Source organism: Symsagittifera roscoffensis, chromosome 10 (genome assembly GCF_963678635.1).
Source record: "Symsagittifera roscoffensis chromosome 10, txSymRosc1.1, whole genome shotgun sequence".
Lineage (NCBI taxonomy): Eukaryota > Metazoa > Xenacoelomorpha > Acoela > Convolutidae > Symsagittifera > Symsagittifera roscoffensis.
The window spans coordinates 1,314,898-1,332,250 of record NC_087071.1 but is presented as its reverse complement, the minus strand read 5'-3'; the positions used below and the strand labels follow the sequence as shown (position 1 = coordinate 1,332,250).

General features: G+C 36.6%; 1 protein-coding gene, 9 non-coding genes and 2 pseudogenes across 10 annotated transcripts in view; 1 reads left to right on the top strand and 11 right to left on the bottom strand.

Moving 5' to 3' along the window:
* Positions 1-632: 632 nt before the first annotated feature.
* On the bottom strand, positions 633-751 carry LOC134855775 (5S ribosomal RNA; annotated as a pseudogene).
* Positions 752-1,913: 1,162 nt separating this feature from the next.
* On the bottom strand, positions 1,914-2,032 carry LOC134855768 (5S ribosomal RNA). The gene has a single exon (XR_010164623.1). It is a non-coding gene; the product is annotated as a 5S ribosomal RNA (ribosomal RNA).
* A 1,203-nt stretch (positions 2,033-3,235) lies between these two features.
* Positions 3,236-3,354, bottom strand: LOC134855735 (5S ribosomal RNA). Its single transcript, XR_010164592.1, has one exon. It is a non-coding gene; the product is annotated as a 5S ribosomal RNA (ribosomal RNA).
* A 789-nt stretch (positions 3,355-4,143) lies between these two features.
* On the bottom strand, positions 4,144-4,262 carry LOC134855727 (5S ribosomal RNA). The gene has a single exon (XR_010164584.1). It is a non-coding gene; the product is annotated as a 5S ribosomal RNA (ribosomal RNA).
* Positions 4,263-5,420: 1,158 nt separating this feature from the next.
* On the bottom strand, positions 5,421-5,539 carry LOC134855699 (5S ribosomal RNA). Its single transcript, XR_010164558.1, has one exon. It is a non-coding gene; the product is annotated as a 5S ribosomal RNA (ribosomal RNA).
* Positions 5,540-7,117: 1,578 nt separating this feature from the next.
* On the bottom strand, positions 7,118-7,236 carry LOC134855717 (5S ribosomal RNA). Its single transcript, XR_010164575.1, has one exon. It is a non-coding gene; the product is annotated as a 5S ribosomal RNA (ribosomal RNA).
* Positions 7,237-8,021: 785 nt separating this feature from the next.
* Positions 8,022-8,140, bottom strand: LOC134855722 (5S ribosomal RNA). Its single transcript, XR_010164580.1, has one exon. It is a non-coding gene; the product is annotated as a 5S ribosomal RNA (ribosomal RNA).
* A 1,153-nt stretch (positions 8,141-9,293) lies between these two features.
* On the bottom strand, positions 9,294-9,412 carry LOC134855734 (5S ribosomal RNA). The gene has a single exon (XR_010164591.1). It is a non-coding gene; the product is annotated as a 5S ribosomal RNA (ribosomal RNA).
* Positions 9,413-10,564: 1,152 nt separating this feature from the next.
* On the bottom strand, positions 10,565-10,683 carry LOC134855721 (5S ribosomal RNA). Its single transcript, XR_010164579.1, has one exon. It is a non-coding gene; the product is annotated as a 5S ribosomal RNA (ribosomal RNA).
* A 2,008-nt stretch (positions 10,684-12,691) lies between these two features.
* Positions 12,692-12,810, bottom strand: LOC134855777 (5S ribosomal RNA; annotated as a pseudogene).
* A 1,696-nt stretch (positions 12,811-14,506) lies between these two features.
* On the bottom strand, positions 14,507-14,630 carry LOC134855737 (5S ribosomal RNA). The gene has a single exon (XR_010164594.1). It is a non-coding gene; the product is annotated as a 5S ribosomal RNA (ribosomal RNA).
* Positions 14,631-17,110: 2,480 nt separating this feature from the next.
* The window catches only part of LOC134855519 (eukaryotic translation initiation factor 4E-like), a 461,161-nt gene continuing 460,918 nt past the window's right edge, over positions 17,111-17,353 (top strand). The window contains exon 1 of the mRNA XM_063872060.1: positions 17,111-17,140. The gene's annotated coding sequence lies outside the window, so the exon portion shown is untranslated. The remainder of the gene's footprint in view (positions 17,141-17,353) is intronic.

Genomic DNA, 17,353 nt, shown 5'->3' with positions numbered 1-17,353 from the left:
AAAGTTTTGAAAAGTGACATTGTTTGGATTTTTTTTTGGCCCGATGTGTTTTATGGCCAAACCGGCTGGTCAAAACCTACGCAGCGTGTACAGGGTGTCTTCAATGACCATCTATGGCATGATAGCCGCACATTCACTGTAATTGGCATATGATCGGATACCAGCCAGGATATTGTCAGTTGCTTTTAGCCTAAATGTTGTAATAAACTTATTAAATAGGTAAGTATTCAAATCTATTTGATAAATTTTCTTTGAATGCACTCTGCGACAGTAGAAGGCAGCCCAAATTTCCTGAAAAATGCAAGAGAAAATTTGCACTAACTGAAAAGTTAGTTTTTAGACCGATTTTCGTCCAAAATGGCCGAAATTCGGGTCCCCAAATTTTCAACTGATGATTACTCCTCGTACACTTGAGCTACAAATGTCGTTTTGGGCTCGTAAGAATAGTCCTAAGCTTATAATTTATGATACAAGATAAAAAAAATGGAATATAAACAAAAAAGAAACAAAAATTTTGAAATTTTCATTTTTTGCACCACGCTCGATTAGGCTTAACATTTTGACATCACAGAAATTCAACAGCAATAGCTCTTACCGTACAAAGTAAAAATTTTAATTTTGCTTTAAATAAGAGCCTACCACAGCTGGTGTTTTCAGGCGATCTCCCATCCAAGTACTAACCAGGCCCAAAGTTGCTTAACTTCGGTGATCCGACGAGAACCGGTGCATTCAACATGATATGGTCGTAGGCATTTGAATTACTCCGCTTTCGTTTTCATCCTGACTAGCTTATGTCTATGTACATTACTTTTAAAACACTCGCACTCGCGCGAGAGTAAAATTATGCTCCTAAACCATGATATATTTTGCACGCTCACCTTATGATTTATGCATTGCAAACAAAATTTTGAAAATTGACATTGTTTGGAATTTTTTTTGGCCCAATGTGTTTTATGGCCAAATCGTCTGGTCAAAACCTATGGAGCATGTACAAGGTGCCTTGAATGACCATCTATGGCATGATAGCCGCACATTCACTGTAAGTGGCATATGATTGAATACCAGCCAGGATACTGTCAGTTGCTTTTAGCCTAATTGTTGTGATAAACTTATTAAATAGGTAAGTATTCAAATATATTTGATAACTTTTCTTTGAATGCACTCTGCGACAGCGGAAGGCAGCCCAATTCTCTTAAAAAAGGCTAGAAAAAAAATTGCACTAAGTTAAAAGTTAGATTTTAGGCCAATGTTCGTCCAAAATGGCCGAAATTCGGGTCCCCCCAAATTTTTAACTGATGATTACTCCACATACACTTAAGCTACAAACGTCGTTTTGGGCTCATTGGAATTTTCCTGAGATGAAAATTATGAAACGAGATGAAAAAAATGAACTTTGAACGGAAAAAACCAAAAATTTTGAAAATTTCATTTTTTGCACCACGCTCGATTAGGCTTAACTTTTTGGCATCACCGAGATTTCAAAAGCCTATAACTTTGTGTTGGACCGACGAAATCGGTTCATTTTTTCAGTCCCCCAAGATATGATCATGATCTTATGATCCAAATAATAAAAGTTGGAAATTTTAAAATTTTTTGGCAAGTTATGGCCGTTCGCGCAATTCACCAGGCTCGATTGGGCTTATTTTTTTGACATCACCGAAATTCAAAAGGCTATAACTCAAAGACCCCAAATGTTATCTCCAATATTTTTTGCCTATCAGCAGATGATTGTACACAAAATTGATACTGCAAAAAAAAATTTTCGGTTTTCTGTTGTTTTGGCCAAAATTTGACCCATTGAAAATTTTTGCACCACGCTCGATTAGGCTTAACTTTTTGACATCTTCGAATTTTAAACAGCAATAACTCTTAGCGAATAAAATTAAAAGTATTACTTTTGCTTTAAAAATGAAAGCCTGCGACACTTGGTGTTCTCTGGCAGTCTCCCATCCAAGTACTAACCGGGCCCAATGTTGCTTAACATCGGTGATCGGACGAGAACCGGTGCTTTCAACATGGTATGGTCGTAGGAATTTGAGTTACTCCGCCTTCAATTTCATCCTGACTAGCATATGTCTATGTACATTACTTTTAAAACACTCGCACTCGCGCGAGAGTAAAATTATGCTCCTAAACCATGAAATATTTTGCACGCTCACCTTATGATTTATGCATTGCAAACAAAATTTTGAAAATTGACATTGTTTGGAATTTTTTTTGGCCCAATGTGTTTTATGGCCAAATCGTCTGGTCAAAACCTACGCAGCGTGTACAGGGTTTCTTGAATGACCATCTATGGCATCATAGCCGCGCAGTCACTGTAAGTGGCTTATGATCGAATACCAGTCAGGATACTGTCAGTTGCCTTTAGCCTAATTGTTGTAATAAACTTATTTAATAGGTAAACATTCAAATCTATTTGATAAGTATTCTTTGAATGCACTCTGCAGCAGCGGAGGGCAGCCCAAGTTTCTTGAAAAATACAAGAAAAAAATTGCACGACTTAAAAGTTAGCTTTTAGACCAATTTTTGTCCAAAATGGCCGAAATTCGGGTCCCCCAAATTCTCAATTGATGATTACTCCACGTACACTTAAGCTACAAATTTTGAGCTCGTTGGATTTTTACTGAGCTCAAATTTTTGAAACAAGTTAAAAAATTGAAATTTAAACGAAAAAAAAACAAAAAGTTTTGAAAATTTTTTTTTTTGCACCACGCTCGATTAGGCTTAACTTTTTGACATCTTCGAATTTTAAACAGCAATAACTCTTAGCGAATAAAAGTAAAAGTAGTACTTTTGCTTTAAAAATGAAAGCCTACTTGATAAGTATTCTTTGAATGTTTTGATAAGTATTCTTTGAATGCACTCTGCAGCAGCGGAGGGCAGCCCAAGTTTCTTGAAAAATGCAAGAAAAAAATTGTACTAACTTAAAAGTTAGCTTTTAGACCGATTTTTGTCCAAAATGGCCGAAATTATGGTCCCCCAAATTCTCAATTGATGATTACTCCACGTACACTTAAGCTACAAATTTTGAGCTCGTTGGATTTTTACTGAGCTCAAATTTTTGAAACAAGTTAAAAAATTGAAATTTAAACGAAAAAACAAACAAAAAGTTTTGAAAATTTTATTTTTTGCACCACGCTCGATTAGGCTTAACTTTTTGACATCTTCGAATTTTAAACAGCAATAACTCATAGCGAAAAAAGTAAAAGTAGTACTTTTGCATTAAAATGAAAGCCTACGACACTTGGTGTTCTCTGGCAGTCTCCCATCCAAGTACTAACCGGGCCCAATGTTGCTTAACATCGGTGATCGGACGAGAACCGGTGCTTTCAACATGGTATGGTCGTAGGCATTTGAGTTACTCCGCCTTCCTTTATATCCTGACTAGCATATGTTTATGTACATTAATTTTAAAAACACTCGCCCTCGTGTGAGAGTTAAAATATGCTTTTATATTATGTAAAATTTTGCACGCTCACGTTATAATTTATGCATTGCAAACAAAATTTTGAAAATTGATATTGTTTGGAATTTTTTTTGACCCAATGTGTTTTATGGCCAAATCGGCTGGTCAAAACCTACGCAGCGTGTACAGGTGTCTTGAATGACCATCTATGGCATGATAGCCGCACATTCACTGTAAGTGGCATATGATCGAATACCAGCCAGCATACTGTCAGGTGCTTTTAGCCTAATTGTTGTAATAAACTTATTAAATAGGTAAGTATTCAAATCGATTTGATAAGTTTTCTTTGAATGCACTCTGCGACAGCGGAGAACAGGCCAAATTTCTTGAAAATTGCAAAAAAAATTGCACTAACTTAAAAGTTAGCTTTTAGACCAATTTTCGTCCAAAATGGTCGAAATTCGGGTGCCCCCAAATTTTCAATTGATGATTACTCCACGTTTACTTAAGCTACAAATTTCGTTTCGAGCTCGTTGGATTTTTTCTTGAGCTCAAATTTATGAAACAAGATATAAAAATGAAATTTAATCGAAAAAAAAAAATAAAAAGTTTTGAAAGTTTTATTTTTTTGCACCACGCTCGATTAGGCTTAACTTTTTGACACCTTCGAATTTCAAACAGCAATAACTCTTAGCGTTTAAAAGTAAAAGTAGTAATTTTGCTTTAGAAATAAGAGCCTACAACACCTGGTGTTCCCAGGCGGTCTCCCATCCAAGTGCTAACCAGGCCCAATGTTGCTTAACTTCGGTGATCGGACAAGAACCGGTGCATTCAACATGGTATGGTCGTAGGCATTTAAGTTACTCATCTTTCATTTATAACCTAACTAGCATATGTCTGTGAACACTACTTTCAAAACACTCGCCCTCGCGCGATAGTAAAAATATGCTCCTATACCATGTAAAGTTTTGCAATCTCACGTTATAATTTATGCATTGCAAACAAAATTTTGAAAATTGACATTGCTTGGAATTTTTTTGGCCCAATGTGTTTTATGGCCAAATCGGCGGGTCAAAACCTACGCAGCGTTTACAGAGTGTCTTGAATGACCATCTATGGCATGATAGCCGCACATTCACTGTAAGTGGCATATGATCGAATACCAGCCAGGATACTGTCAGTTGCCTTTAGCCTAATTGTTGTGATAAACTTATTAAACAGGTAAGTATTCAAATCAGTTTGATAAGTGGTCGTTGAATGCACTCTGCGACAGCGGAGAGCAGCGCGATTCTCTTTAAAAAAGCAAGAAAAAAATTGCACTAAGTTAAAAGTTAGCTTTTAGGCCAATTTTCATCCAAAATGGCCGAAATTCGGGTCCCCCCAAATTTTCAACTGATGATTACTCCACGTACACTTAAGCTACAAATGTCAATTTGGGCTCGTTGGAATTTACCTGAGCTCAAATTTATGAAACGAGATAGAAAAAAAATCTGAAATTTAAACAAAAAATTTTTTTTGAAAATTTCATGTTTTGCACGACACTCGATTAAGCTTAATTTTATGGCATCACCGAGATTTTAAAATTTTATAACTTTGTGTTGGACCGACAAAATCATTTCATTTTCTCAGTCCCCAAGATTTGATTACGATCTAATGATTCGAATAATAAAATTTGGAAATTTTACTTTTTTTGGGCAGGTTATGGCCGTTCGCGCAATTCATCAGGATCGATTGGGCTTAACTTTTTGGCATCACCGAAATTCAAAATGCTATAACTCAGAGACCCCCCGAAATTTTATCTCCATTATTTTTGGTCTATCAGCAGGTGATTGTACACAAAATTGATACTGCAAAAAAAATTATCGGTTTTGTATTGTTTTGACCAAAATTTTACCCATTGAAAAGTTTTGCACCACGCTCGATTAGGCTCAACTTTTTGACATCACCGAACTTTAAACAGCAATAACTCTTAGCGTTTGAAAGTAAAAGTAGTACTTTTGCTTTAATTAAAAACCTACAACACCTGGTATTCCCAGGCGGTCTCCCATCCAAGTACTAACCGGGCCCAATGTTGCTTAACATCGGTGATCGGACGAGAACCGGTGCTTTCAACATGGTATGGTCGTAGGCATTTGAGTTACACCGCCTTCTTTGATATCCTGACTAGCATATGTCTATGTACATTAATTTTTAAACACTCGCACTCGCGCGAGAATAAAAATGTGCTCTTATACCATGTAAAATATTGCACGCTCACGTTATAATTTATGCATTGCAAACCAAAATTTTGAAATTTGACATTGTTTGGAACTTTTTTGGCCCAATGTGTTTTATGGCCGAATCGGCCGGTCAAAACCTACGCAGCGTGTACAAAGTGTCTTGAATGACCATCTATGGCATGATAACCGCACATTCACTGTAGGTGGCGTATGATCAAATACCAGCCAGGATACTGTCAGTTGCTTATAGCCTAATTGTTGTGACAAACTTATTAAATAGGTAAATATTCAAATCTATTTGATAAGTTTTCTTTGAATGCACTCAGCGACAGCGAAAGGCAGTTCAATGTTCTTGAAAAACCTAACTAGCATATGTCTGTGAACACTACTTTCAAAACACTCGCCCTCGAGCGATAGTAAAAATATGCTCCTATACCATGTAAAGTTTTGCAATCTCACGTTATAATTTATGCATTGCAAACAAAATTTTGAAAATTGACATTGCTTGGAATTTTTTTGGCCCAATGTGTTTTATGGCCAAATCGGCGGGTCAAAACCTACGCAGCGTTTACAGAGTGTCTTGAATGACCATCTATGGCATGATAGCCGCACATTCACTGTAAGTGGCATATGATCGAATACCAGCCAGGATACTGTCAGTTGCCTTTAGCCTAATTGTTGTGATAAACTTATTAAACAGGTAAGTATTCAAATCAGTTTGATAAGTGGTCGTTGAATGCACTCTGCGACAGCGGAGAGCAGCGCGATTCTCTTTAAAAAAGCAAGAAAAAAATTGCACTAAGTTAAAAGTTAGCTTTTAGGCCAATTTTCGTCCAAAATGGCCGAAATTCGGGTCCCCCCAAATTTTCAACTGATGATTACTCCACGTACACTTAAGCTACAAATGTCAATTTGGGCTCGTTGGAATTTACCTGAGCTCAAATTTATGAAACGAGATAGAAAAAAATCTGAAATTTAAACAAAAAATTTTTTTTGAAAATTTCATGTTTTGCACGACACTCGATTAAGCTTAATTTTATGGCATCACCGAGATTTTAAAATTTTATAACTTTGTGTTGGACCGACAAAATCATTTCATTTTCTCAGTCCCCAAGATTTGATTACGATCTAATGATTCGAATAATAAAATTTGGAAATTTTACTTTTTTTGGGCAGGTTATGGCCGTTCGCGCAATTCATCAGGCTCGATTGGGCTTAACTTTTTGGCATCACCGAAATTCAAAATGCTATAACTCAGAGACCCCCCGAAATTTTATCTCCATTATTTTTGGTCTATCAGCAGGTGATTGTACACAAAATTGATACTGCAAAAAAAATTATCGGTTTTGTATTGTTTTGACCAAAATTTTACCCATTGAAAAGTTTTGCACCACGCTCGATTAGGCTCAACTTTTTGACATCACCCAACTTTAAACAGCAATAACTCTTAGCGTTTGAAAGTAAAAGTAGTACTTTTGCTTTAATTAAAAACCTACAACACCTGGTATTCTCAGGCGGTCTCCCATCCAAGTACTAACCGGGCCCAATGTTGCTTAACATCGGTGATCGGACGAGAACCGGTGCTTTCAACGTGGTATGGTCGTAGGCATTTGAGTTACACCGCCTTCTTTGATATCCTGACTAGCATATGTCTATGTACATTAATTTTTAAACACTCGCACTCGCGCGAGAATAAAAATGTGCTCTTATACCATGTAAAATATTGCACGCTCACGTTATAATTTATGCATAGCAAACCAAAATTTTGAAATTTGACATTGTTTGGAACTTTTTTGGCCCAATGTGTTTTATGGCCGAATCGGCCGGTCAAAACCTACGCAGCGTGTACAAAGTGTCTTGAATGACCATCTATGGCATGATAACCGCACATTCACTGTAAGTGGCGTATGATCAAATACCAGCCAGGATACTGTCAGTTGCTTATAGCCTAATTGTTGTGACAAACTTATTAAATAGGTAAGTATTCAAATCTATTTGATAAGTTTTCTTTGAATGCACTCAGCGACAGCGAAAGGCAGTTCAATGTTCTTGAAAAATTCAAGAAAAAAAATTGCACTAACTTAAAAGTTAGCTTTTAGGCCGATTTTCGTCCAAACTGGTCGAAATTCGCGTCCCCCAAAATTTCAACTGATGATTACTCCACGTACACTTAAGCTACAAATGTCGTTTTGTGCTCGTCGGAATTTTGCTGAGCTCGAATTTATGAAGCAAGATAAAAAAATGAAACTTAAACGAAAAAACAAAAAATTTTAAAAATTTCTGTTTTTGCACCACAGTAGATTAGGCTTAACTTTTTGACATCACCGAATTTTATTAAACAGCAATAACTCTTAGCGTATAAAAGCAAAAGTATTACTTTTGCTTTAGATAAAAACCTACAACACCTGGTGTTCCCAGGCGGTCTCCCACCTAAGTACTAACCAGGCCCAATGTTGCTTAACATTGGTGATCGGACGAGAACCGGTGCTTTCAACATGGTATGGTCGTAGGCATTTGAGTTACTCTGCTTTCATTTATATCCTGACTAGCATATGACTATGTACATTAATTTTAAAGCACTCGCACTCGCGCGAGAGTAAAAATGTCCTCTTATACCATGAAAAATATTGCACGCTCACATTATAATTTATGCATTGCAAACAAAATTTTGACAAATAACATTGTTTGGAATTTTTTTGGCCCAATGTGTTTTATGGCCAAATCGGCCGGTCAAAACCTACGCAGCGCGTACAGAGTGTCTTGAATGACCATCTATGGCATGATAGCCGCACATTCACTGTAAGTGGCGTATGATCAAATACCAGCCAGGATACTGTCAGTTGCTTATAGCCTAATTGTTGTGATAAACTTATTAAATAGGTAAGTATTCAAATCTATTTGATAAGTTTTCTTTGAATGCACTCTGCGACACTGAAAAGCAGTCCAATTTTCTTGAAAAATTCAAGAAAAAAGATTTCACTAGCTTAAAAGATAGCTTTTAGGCCGATTTTTGTCCAAACTGGCCGAAATTCGCGTCCCCCAAAATTTCGACTGATGATTACTCTATGGCCACTTAAGCTACAAATGTCGTTTTGGGCTCGTTGGAATTTTCTTGAGCTCAAATTTTTGAAACGAGGTAAAAAAATAGAAATTTATCCAAAAAAAAATTTTTTGAAAATTTTATTTTTTGCACGACACTCGATTAAGCTCAATTTTTTGGCATCACCGAGATTTCAAAAGCTTATAACTTTGTGTTGGACCGACAAAATCGTTTCATTTTCTCATTCCGCCAAGATTTGACTACGATCTTATGATCCAAAATATTAATATTTTGGAATTTTAAATTTTTTGGGCATGTTATGGCCGTTCGCGCAATTCACAAGGCTCGATTGGGCTTAACTTTTTGGCATCACCGAAATTCAAAATGCTATAACTCAAAGACCCCAAAGTTATCTCCATTATTTTTGGCCTATCAGCAGTTTATTGTACACAAAAATGATACGGTATATAAATTTATCGGTTTTGTCTTGTTTCGACCAAATTTTGACCCATTGAAATTTTTTGCACCACGCTCGATTAGGCTTAACTTTTTGACATCACCGAACTTTAAACAGCAATAACTCTTAGGGTGTAAAAGTAAAAGAAATACTTTTGCTTTAAATAAAAACCTACAACACCTGGTGATCCCAGGCGGTCTCCCATCCAAGTACTAACCAGGCCCAATGTTGCTTAACATTGGTGATCGGACGAGAACCGGTGCTTTCAACATGGTATGGTCGTAGGCATTTGAGTTACTCTGCTTTCTTTTATATCCTGACTAGCATATGACTATGTACATTAATTTTAAAACACCCGCACTCGCGCGAGAGTAAAAATGTGCTCTTATACCATGTAAAATATTGCACGCTCACATTATAATTTATGCATTGCAAACAAAATTTTGAAAATTGACATTGTTTGGAATTTTTTTGGCCCAATGTGTTTTATGGCCCAATCGGCCGGTCAAAACCTACGCAGCACATACAGAGTGTCTTGAATGACCATCTATGGCATGATAGCCGCACATTCACTGTAAGTGGCGTATGATCAAATACCAGCCAGGATACTTTCAGTTGCTTATAGCCTAATTGTTGTGATAAACTTATTAAATAGGTAAGTATTCAAATCTATTTGATAAGTTTTCTTTGAATGCACTCTGCGACACTGAAAGGCAGTCCATTTTTCTTGAAAAATTTAAGAAAAAAGATTTCACTAACTTAAAAGATAGCTTTTAGGCCGATTTTCGTCCAAACTGGCCGAAATTCGCGTCCCACAAAATTTCGACTGATGATTACTCTATGGACACTTAAGCTACAAATGTCGTTTTGGGCTCCCTGGAATTTTCTTGAGCTCAAATTTTTGAAACCAGGTAGAAAAATAGAAATTTATCCAAAAAAAATTTTTTTGAAAATTTTATTTTTTGCACGACACTCGATTAAGCTCAATTTTTTGGCATCACCGAGATTTCAAAAGCTTATAACTTTGTGTTGGACCGACAAAATCGTTTAATTTTCTCATCCCGCCAAGATTTGACCACGATCTTAAGATACAAATATTAATATTTTGGAATTTTAAATTTTTTGGGCATGTTATGGCCGTTCGCGCAATTCACAAGGCTCGATTGGGCTTAACTTTTTGGCATCACCGAAATTCAAAATGCTATAACTCAAAGACCCCAAAAGTTATCTCCATTGTTTTTGGCCTATCAGCAGCTTCTTGTACACAAAAATGATACGGTATATAAATTTATTGGTTTTGTATTGTTTCGACAGAAATTTGACCCATTGAAAATTTTTGCACCAGGTCGATTAGGCTTAACTTTTTGACATCACCGAATTTTAAACAGCAATAAATCTTAGCGTATAAAAGTAAAAGTTCTACTTTTGCTTTAGATAAAAACCTACAACACCTGGTGTTCCCAGGCGGTCTCCCACCTAAGTACTAACCAGGCCCAATGTTGCTTAACATTGGTGATCGGACGAGAACCGGTGCTTTCAACATGGTATGGTCGTAGGCATTTGAGTTACTCTGCTTTCATTTATATCCTGACTAGCATATGACTATAAACATCAATTTTAAAACACTCGCACTCGCGCGAGAGTAAAAATGTGCTCTTATACCATGTAAAATATTGCACGCTCACATTATAATTTATGCATTGCAAACAAAATTTTGAAAATTGACATTGTTTGGAATTTTTTTGGCCCAATGTGTTTTATGGCCGAACCGGCCGGTCAAAACCTACGCAGCGCGTACAGAGTGTCTTGAATGACCATCTATGGCATGATAGCCGCACATTCACTGTAAGTGGCGTATGATCAAATACCAGCCAGTATACTGTCAGTTGCTTATAGCCTAATTGTTGTGATAAACTTATTAAATAGGTAAGTATTCAAATCTATTTCATAAGTTTTCTTTGAATGCACTCTGCGACACTGAAAAGCAGTCCAATTTTCTTGAAAGATTTCACTAACTTAAAAGATAGCTTTTGGGCCGATTTTCGTCCAAGCTGGCCGAAATTCGCGTCGTCCAGAATTTCGACTGATGATTACTCTATGGACACTTAAGCTACAAATGTCGTTTTGGGCTCGTTGGAATTTTCTTGAGCTCAAATTTTTGAAACGAGGTAAAAAAATAGAAATTTATTCAAAAAAAATTTTTTGAAAATTTTATTTTTTGCACGACACTCGATTAAGCTCAATTTTTTGGCATCACCGAGATTTCAAAAGCTTATAACTTTGTGTTGGACCGACAAAATCGTTTCATTTTCTCATTCCGCCAAGATTTGACCACGATCTCAAGATCCAAATATTAATATTTTGAATTTTAAATTTTTTGGGCATGTTATGGCCGTTCGCGCAATTCACAAGGCTCGATTGGGCTTAACTTTTTGGCAGCACCGAAATTCAAAATGCTATAACTCGAAGACCTCAAAAGTTATCTCCATTATTTTTGGCCTATCAGCAGCTAATTTTACACAAAAATGATACGGTATATAAATTTATCGGTTTTGTATTGTTTCGACCAAAATTTGACCCATTGAAAATTTTTGCACCATTTCGATTAGGCTTAACTTTTTGACATCACCGAATTTTAAACAGCAATAACTCTTAGCGTATGAAAGTAAAAGTTCTACTTTTGCTTTAAATAAAAACCTACAACACTTGGTATTCCCAGGCGGTCTCCCATCCAAGTACTAACCGGGCCCAATGTTGCTTAACATCGGTGAGTATGGTCGTAGGCATTTGAGTTACTCCGCTTTCATTTATATCCTGACTAGCATATGTCTATGTACATTAATTTTAAAACACTTGCACTCGAGCGAGAGTAAAAATGTGCTCTTATACCATGTAAAATATTGCACGCTCACGTTATAATTTATGCATTGCAAACAAAATTTTGAAAATTGACTTTGTTTTGAATTTTTTTGGCCCAATGTGTTTTATGGCCAAATCGGCCGGTCAAAACCTACGCAGCGTGTACAGAGTGTCTTGAATGACCCTCTATGGCATGATAGCCGCACATTCACTGTAATTGGCGTCTGATCAAATACCAGCCAGGATACTGTCAGTTGCTCATAGCCTAATTGTTGTGATAAACCTATTAAATAGGTAAGTATTCAAATCTATTTGATAAGTTTTCTTTTAATGCACTCTGCGACAGCAAAACACAGTCCAATTTTCTTGAAAAATTCAAGAAAAAAAATTGCACTAATTTGAAAGTTAGCTTTTAGGCCAATTTTCGTCCAAACTGGCCGAAATTCGCGTACCCCAAAATTTCAACTGATGATTACTCCACGTACACTTAAGCTACAAATGTCGTTTTGGGCTCGTCGGAATTTGGCTGAGCTCGAATTTATGAAGCAAGATAAAAAAATGAAATTTGAACAAAAAAACTAAAAATTTTGAAAATTTCTTTTTTTGCACCACAGTAGATTAGGCTTAACTTTTTGACATCACCGAATTTTAAACAGCAATAACTCTTAGCGTATAAAAGTAAAAGTATTACTTTTGCTTTAGATAAAAACCTACAACACCTGGTGTTCCCAGGCGTTCTCCCACCTAAGTAGTAACCAGGCCCAATGTTGCCTAACATTGGTGAACGGACGAGAACCGGTGCTTTCAACATGGTATGGTCGTAGGCATTTGAGTTACTTTGCTTTCATTTATATCCTGAATAGCATATGTCTATGAACATTACTTTTAAAACAGTCGCCCTCGCGCGAGAGTAAAATTATGCTCTTATACCATGAAAAATTTTGCACGCTCACGTTATAATTTATGCATTTCAAACAAAATTTTTAAAATTGACCTTTTATGGAATTTTTTGGCCCAATGTGTTTTATGGCCAAATCGGCTTGTCATAACCCACGCAGCGTGTACAGGGGGTCTTGATTGACCATCTATGGCATGATAGCCGCACATTCACTGAAAGTGGCATATGATCGAATACCAGCCAGGATACTGTCAGTCGCTTTTAGCCTAATTGTTGTGATAAACTTATTTAATAGGTAAGTATTCAAATATAATTGTTAATTTTTCTTTGAATGCACTCTGCGACAGCCGATTTTCGTCCAAAATGGCCGAAATTTGGGTCTCCCCAAATTTTCAACTGATGATTACTCCATATACAAGATTTGACTACGATCTTATGATCCAAATGGAAAAATTTGGAAATTTTAAATTTTTATATTAGTTATGGCCGTTCGCTCAATTCACCAGGCTCGATAGGGCTTATCTTTTTGAATCACCGAAGATCAAACTGCTATAACTCAAAGACCACAAACGTTATCTCCATTATTTTTGGCCTTTCAGCAGATGATTGTACACAAAATTGATACTGCAAATTAAGTTTATCGGTTTTGTATTGTTTTGACTAAAATTTGACCCATTGAAACTTTTTGCTCCACGCTCGATTAGGCCTAGTTAACTTTTTGACATCACCGACCTTTAAACAGCGATAACTCTTTGCGTATAAAAGTAAAAATTATAAGTAAAAGGATACTGTCAGTTGCTTTTAGCCTAATGTTGTATAAAACTTATTAAATAGGGAAGTATTCAAATCTATGTGATAAGGTTTCTTTGAATGCAATCTGCGACAGCGGAGGGCAGCCCAATTCTCCTGAAAACTGCAAGAAAAAAAACTAAACTAACTTAAAAGTTAGGTTTTAGGCCAATTTTCGTCCAAAATGGCCGAAATTCGGGTCGCCCCAAGTTTTAAACTGATGATTACTCCACGTAAACTTAAGCTACAAACGTCGTTTTGTGCTGCTTGGAATTGTCCTGAGCTCGAAAATATGAAACGAGATGAAAAAAGTGAAATTTAAACAGTAAAAAACAAAAAATTTTGAAAATTTCATTTTTTGCACCACGCTCGATTAGGCTTATTTTTTTGGCATCACCGAGACTTCAAAAGCTTATAACTTTGAGTTGTATCGACGAAATTGTTTCTTTTTCTGAGTCCCCCAAATTTGACCATGACCTTATGAACCAAAAAAAAATTTGGAGGTTTTAAAAGTTTTAAGCAAGTTATGGCCGTTCGCGCAATTCACCAGGCTCGATTGGGCTTAACTTTTTGACATCACCGGAATTCAAAAAATAATAACTCAAAAACCCCAGAAGTTAACGCCATTATTTTGGCCTATCAGCTGCTGATTTTACACAAAATTGATACTGCGAAAGAAATTTTTCGTTTTTGTTTTGTTTTTTGCCAAAAAATGACCCATTGAAAATTTTTGCACCACGCTCGATTTAGGCTTAACTTTTTGATATCACCGAATTATAAACAGCAAAAAAATTTATTGTATAAAAGTAAAAGTATTACTTTTGTCTTTAAAAAAAGCCTACAACACCTGGTGTTCCCAGGCGGTCTCCCACCCAAGTACTAACCAGGCCCAATGTTGCTTAACATCGGTGATCGGACGAGAACCGGTGCATTCAACATGGTATGGTATGGTCGTAGGCATATGAGTTACTCCGCTTTCATTTATATCCTGACTAGCATGTGTCTATTTACATTACTTTTAAGACACTCGCCCACGCGCGAGAGTAAAAATATGCTCTGATACCAAGTAATATTTTGCACGATCAAGTTATAATTTATGCATTTCGAACACAATTTTAAATTTTTACATTGTTTGGAATTTTTTCGGCCCAATGTGTTCTTTGGCCAAATCGGCTGGTCAAAAGCTACGGAGCGTGCACAGGGTGTCTTGGATGACCATCTATGGCATAATAGCCGCACATTCACTGTAAGTGGCATCTGATTGAATACCAGCCAGTATACTGTCAGTTGCTTTAGCCTAATGTTGTGATAAACTGATTAAATAGGTAACAATTCAAATCTATTTGATAAGGTTTCCTTGAATGCACTCTGCAACAGCTTATTGAAAATTGCAAGAAAAAGAATTGCACTTACTTAAAAGTTAGCTTTTAGGCTAATTTTCGTCCAAAATGGCCAAAATTCGGTTCCCCCCCAAACTTTTAATGATTACTCCTCGTACACTTAAGCTACAAACGTCGTTTTGGGCTGGTTGGAATTTTCCTGAGCTCAAATTATTGAAACAAGATGAAAGAAGTGAAATTTAAGCAAAAAAAACTAAAAATTTTGAAAATTTCATTTTTTGCACCATGCTCGATTAGGTTTAATTTTTTGGCATCCCGAAATTTCAAAAGCTTATAACTTTGAGTTGGACCGACGAAATCGGTTCTTTTTCTCAGTCTCTCAAGATTCGACTAAGATCTTATGAAACAAATAAAAAAAATGGAAATTTTAAAAAATTTGGGCAAGTTATGGCCGTTCGCGCAATTCACCAGGCTCGATTGGTCTTATCTTTTTGAATCACCGAAGATCAAACTGCTATAACTCAAAGACCCCAAAAGTTATCTCCATTATTTTTGGCCTATCAGCAGCTGATTGTACACAAAATTGATACTGCAAAGAAAATTTTTCGGTTTTGTATTGTTTTGGCCAAAATTTGACCCATTGAAAATTTTTCCACCACTCTCGATTAGGCTTAACTTTTTGACATTACCGAACTTTAAACAGTATTAACTCTTAGCGTATAAAAATAAAAGTATTACTTTTGCCTTAAATAAAAGCCTACAACATCTGGTGTTCCCAAGCGGTCTTTCAACATGGTATGGTCGTAGGCATTTGAGTTACTCCGATTTCAATTATATGTGTATGTACATTACTTTCAAAATACTCGCCCTCTATTATACCATGTAAAAATTTGCAAGCTCACGTTATAATCTATGCATTTCCAACAAAATTTTGAAAATTGACGTTGATTGGATTTTTTTGGCCCAATGTGTTTTATGGCCAAATCGGCTGGTCAAAACCTACGGAGCGTGTACAGGGTGTCTTGGATGGCCATCTATGGCATGATAGACGCACATGATAGCCGCATACCAGCCAGGATACTGTCTGTTGCTTTTAGCCTAATTGTTGTGATAAACTTATTAAATAAGTAAGTATTCAAATATATTTGATAAGTTTTCTTTGAATCCACTCTGCGACAGCGGAAGACAGCCCACGCTCGTATTATGGCATGATAGCCACACATGATAACCGCATACCAGCCAGGATAATGTCAGTTGCTTTTAGCCTAATTGTTGTGATAAACCTTTTAAATAGGTAAGTATTCAAATCTATTTGATAAGTTTTCTTTGAATGCGCTCTGCGACAGCGGAAGACAGCCCACGCTCGTAATATGGCATGATAGCCGCACATGATAAGCGCATACCAGCCAGGATACTGACTGTTGCTTTTAGCCTAATTGTTGTGATAAACTTATTAAATAGGTAAGTATTCAAATCTTTTTGATAAGCTTTCTTTGAATGCACTCTGCGACAGCGGAAGACAGCCCACGCTCGTATTATGGCATGATAGCCGCACATGATAGCCGCATACCAGCCAGGTTACTGTCTGTTGCTTTTAGCCTAATTGTTGTGATAAACTTATTAAATAGGTAAGTATTCAAATCTATTTGATAATGTTTCTTTGAATGAGCTCTGCGACAGCGGAAGACAGCCCACGCTCGTATTATGGCATGATAGCCGCACAGGATAAGCGCATACCAGCCAGGATACGGTCTGTTGCTTTTAGCCTATTTTTTATGATAAACTTATTAAATAGATAAGTATTCAAATCTATATGATAAAATTTCTTTGAATCCACTCTGCGGCAGCGGAAGACAGCCCACGCTCGTATTATGGCATGATAGCCGCACACGATAGCCGCATACCAGCCAGGATACTGTCTGTTGCTTTAAGCCTAATTGTTGTGATAAACTTATTAAATAGGTAAGTATTCAAATCTATTTGATAATGTTTCTTTGAATGCGCTCTGCGACAGCGGAAGACAGCCCACGCTCGTATTATGGCATGATAGCCGCACAGGATAAGCGCATACCAGCCAGGATACGGTCTGTTGCTTTTAGCCTATTTTTTATGATAAACTTATTAAATAGGCAAGTATTCAAATCTATTTGATAAGTTTCCTTTGAATGCACTCTGCGACAGCGGAAGACAGCCCACGCTCGTATTATGGCCTGATAGCCGCACATGATAAGCGCATACCAGCCAGGATACTATCAGTTGCTTTCAGCCTAATGCTGTGATAAATAGGTAAGTATTCAAGACTATTTGATAAGTTTTCTTTGAATTCACTCTGCGACAGCGGA